Below are 4,476 nucleotides of genomic sequence, written 5' to 3'. Positions count from 1 at the left end.
ATATGTCTGGGAACCTCAGCTTCTCTCAGGCAGAGTCTAGCCTAGCTGTCTTTTTTTTTTTTTTTCTTTTTTTGAGACGGAGTCTCACTTTGTTGCCTAGGCTGGAGTGCAGTGGTGCTATCTCAGCTCACTGCAACCTTCGTCTCCCAGGTTCAAGCGATTCTTCTGCCTCAGCCTTCCGAGTAGCTGGGATTACAGGTACATGCCACCACACCTGGCTAATTTTTGTATTTTTAGTAGAGACAGGGTTTTGCCATGTTGGCCAGGCTGGTCTCGAACTCCTGACCTCAAGTGATCCGCCTGCCTCGGCCTCCCAAAGTGCTGGGATTGCAGGCGTGAGCCATCGTGCCCGGCCAGCCTAGCTGTGTTGATGGCAGAATGGGAGCCCAGATGCAGCCCTTTGAGGGAGAGACTTCTAGGCTCTATGTCAGATGCTTGCTGAACATCTCCAAATGAGTCTGGGTCTCCCAGCATTGCAGCGACTTCCCACTTTGGTTCACGTGGGTTTATATACACCCAGCATTTATGCACGCAGCTACATCCTCACCCATGCATGCCCGGAAGCAGCGCTCCCCAGCCCAGTGTGCACCCCAGGCTAAGAGCCAGGCCATCACTCCCACAGTGGGCTTCCCTTAGGGGATCTTCTAGAAACCTTAGAAACTCAAAAGGGGTCAGGATTCTGGGAGTTCCGGCATCCCTAAGTAAAGTGCCCCTTTCAGGCTCCTCAAAGAAAGATTGGGGGAGTCAGGCAGCACCAGGGAACAGCCCACTACTCACTGCTGGGAGCATGTGGAGAAATTAGAACGCTTCTGCGCTGCTGGTGGGAATGCAAAGTGGTGCAGCGGCTGCGGAAAACAGGTGGTGGTGCCTCAAACAATTAAACATAGGGCCGGGTGCGGTGGTTCATGCCTGTAATCCCAGCACTTTGGGAGGCTGAGGCAGGCATATCACGAGGTCAGGAGATCGAGACCATCCTGGCTAACACGGTGAAACCCTGTCTTTACTAAAAATACAAAAAATTAGCCAGGTGTGGTGGTGGGCGCCTGTAGTCCCAGCTACTTGGGAGGCTGAGGCAGGAGAATGGTGTGAACCCAGGAGGTGGAGCTTGCTGTGAACTGAGATTGCGCCACTGCACTACAGCCTGGGCAACAGAGCGAGACTCCATCTCAAATAAATAAATAAACAAACAAACATAGAATTACCCATGTGACCCAGCAATTCCACTTCTAGGTATATACCCAAAAGAATTAAATATACCAATTCCACTTCCAGGTATACACCCAAAACAAAAGGAGGGTCTCAGAGATCCTGTGTTCATAGCAGTATTATTCATAATTGCTAAAATGTGGAGAAACTCACATATCCATCAATGGAAGAATGGATAAGCAAAATGAGATCTATCCTTTCAATGGAATATTATTCAGCCCTGAAAAGGAAGGCAATTCTGACACAAGCTACAGTGAGAATGAAGCTTGAGGACATTATGCTGAGTAAATGAAGCCAGTCACAAAATAATAAATACCGTATGATTTCACTTATATGGTGTACCTAGAGTAGTCAAAATCATAGACACAGAAAGTAGAATGGTGATGGCTGGGAAAAAGGGGTAATGGGGGTTATTGTTTAATGGATACAGAGTTTCAGTTTTACAAGATGAAAAGGGTTCAGGAGATCGATGTTGGTGATGGTTACACAACACTACGAAGGCATTTAATTCCACTGAACGGTACCCTTAACAATGGCCAATTTTGCTGGGTGCGGTGGTGCAATTATGCCTGTAATCCCAGCACTTTAAGAGGCCAAGGCGGGGAGCGGGGGAATCACTTAAGCCCAGGAGTTCAAGTAGAATGGTAAAATTCCACTTACATGAGGTACTTAGAGTCATCAAAATTGTAGAGACAAGTAGAATGAGAGATGGGGGAATGAGGAGTCAGTGTTGAACCAGTACAGTTTAATTTGTGGAAGATGAAAAAGTTCTGGACGGGAGTGACAGTTGTACAACAATGTGAAGGTACCAAAGTGTATGCTTTAAAATGCTTTAAAATGGTTAAAATAAGTAAAATGGTTAGTTTTCCAGCCTGGACAACATGGTGAAACCCCATCTCAACAAAAAAATGGAAAAATTAGCCAAGCATAGTAGCACATGCCTGTGGTCCCAGCTACCCTGGAGGCTGAGGTAGGAGAATCACCTGAGCCCGGGGAGGTCAAGGCTGCAGTGAGCTATGATCACCCCACTGCAGTCCACCCTGGGTGACACAGTGAGACCCTGTCTCCAAAAAAAAAATATCAATTTTACATTATGTATCTTACCAGAATTTGTTAAAAAAAAAAAAAAAAGAAAGAAAGAAAGAAAGAAAGAAAAGAAAAGAAAGAAAAATCTGAAGTTCCCCTTCATTAAGCAGCCTGCTAGTCTGATGATCCTAGTAAATCCTGGTGGCGACATTTCAAGGTACATTCTGCGATTGCCCTCAGTTTTCAGTTTTCAGGTGAGAAAGCCAAGAGAGGTGACATGAGCAGCCTGAGGTCACCCAGCAAGTGGCAGGGCCAGGATTCCACCCAGGATCGCTGACATGACCCGGCCACAGAGGGAGTGGCCCCCTTCCCTGATGGCTCCCCCAAAATCCCACTCAGATTCTGCCAGGGGCCAGCAAACAGGATCCAGATGGCGGTTCCCCAGTTAGGACAGGGCCTAATTTGAAAGCCCTCTGCCAGGATTTCCAAATGCATCCCAGATTTCTGTCCTGGAAGTGTCTGGTGCCCTCCTGCTGGGCAGTGGGGAACCGAGGAGCAGCCAGGCCTGGCCATCGGCCTGGGCAGTGACTGGGGGCCAGCGGGGCTTGGCACTGGCCTCTTGTCCATCTCCTTGGAGCCCCTGGGGGATCCTGCCAGCCCTAGGAGGCCCAGTTTGCTCTGACGGATTTGTCTTATTCCCACCTCTGTAACAACCTGCCTGGCTTAAACAACAGACACTTACTGTCTCGCTATTTTAGTGCTGGAAGTCTGAAATCAAAGTGTGGGCAGGGCTGGTTCCTTCTGAGGCTGAGAGGGAGAGTCTGTTCTAGGCCCCTCTCTCGGCTTCGGGTAGCCTCCAGCATTCTTTGGCTTGTTGGCGGCCATCTTCTGTGTCTTCACATCATCTGCCTCTGCGTGCGTCTGTCTCTGTGTCACATTTCCCCTTTATATAAAGACACAGCCACATTGGATTAGGGCCCACCCACGTGACCTCATCTCAACATAGCATCTGCAAACACCCCATGTCCAAAGAAGGTCCCATTCACAGATCCTAGGGGTCAGGACTTCAACATCTTTTCGGGGTGTTGGGGGGGACATAATTCAAACCATAACACCATCCCCCAATGCTGTTACTTTTCTCAGCTGCCCAGGAGGCCAGTGGGGAACATTCTGGGGATTGGAGATGCTTGCAAACTGAAAAGGCATTTCACATACTCTCTACGGTTTTATGAATTGTTAACTGTTGCCACCACATACCGAGTGCTTCCTTGCTGTGTGCCAGGCACTCGACATAACTCCCCAGTCCTCAGCTCCAGGGTGGCTGCTATCATCCCATTGTACAGGTGAGCCATTGAGACTCACCTGGGAGGGGTCACTCGCTCAGAGTCCCACGGCTGATTATTCCCATCTGTGGGATTCATCCCACCACCTGTCTGAGCAGAGGCCCTGAGGTTTCTGTAACTCCTCCTATTCCGGAACACATTCCGCATCCCCTTCTTGTGTTCCTTCCTTTTTGATCTCAAACAACTTGAAGTTGGAGGAATTAAGTGCAAATGATTGCAGTTGGTGTAAAAGCGCCTGGGAATTCAGGCGGAAAAGGTGTGTGATGGGAAGGCCTTCCTCCTTTTCTTTTTTCACATTCAAACAGAACTTCAGATTTTAGAGGTGAGAAAGGGCCAGGTGAGGTGGCTCATGCCTGTAATCCCAACACTTTGAGAGGCCAAGGTGGGCCTCTCAAACTCCTTGAGGCCAGGAGTTCGAGACCAGCCTGGGCAATATACCAAGACTTCATCTCTACAAAATGAGATTTTAAAAAATTAGGTATGGTGGCACATGCCTATGGTCCTAGCTACCCAGGAAGTTGAGGCAGGAGGATTACTTGAGCCCAGCAGACAGGACTGTAGTGAGCTATGATCATGCTGCTACACTCCAGCTTGGGTGACAGAGCAAGACTTTGTCTCTAAATATATGTATATATATATGTATTTTTTAAAGGTGAGAAAAAAAATGTTCCCCAAGACTGAGGAAGGAAGATGGGAAGAGGTGGAAAGTGAAGAGTAAGGTTCAGGATCATCTGACCCTTATGCCCTCCTCCTACCCTCAGAAACGCTGACATTCTAGTCGGGCGTGTTTGCGTGTGCCTGTAATCCCAGCTACTCAGGAGGCTGAGGCAGGAGAATCACTTGAACCCAGGAGGCAGAGGTTGCACTGAGTTGAGATTGTGCCACTGCACTCCAGCCTGGG

This window comes from Colobus angolensis, unplaced genomic scaffold (genome assembly GCF_000951035.1).
Source record: "Colobus angolensis palliatus isolate OR3802 unplaced genomic scaffold, Cang.pa_1.0 Scaffold139, whole genome shotgun sequence".
NCBI classification, from domain to species: domain Eukaryota; kingdom Metazoa; phylum Chordata; class Mammalia; order Primates; family Cercopithecidae; genus Colobus; species Colobus angolensis.
Note: the sequence above shows the minus strand (reverse complement) of the source record.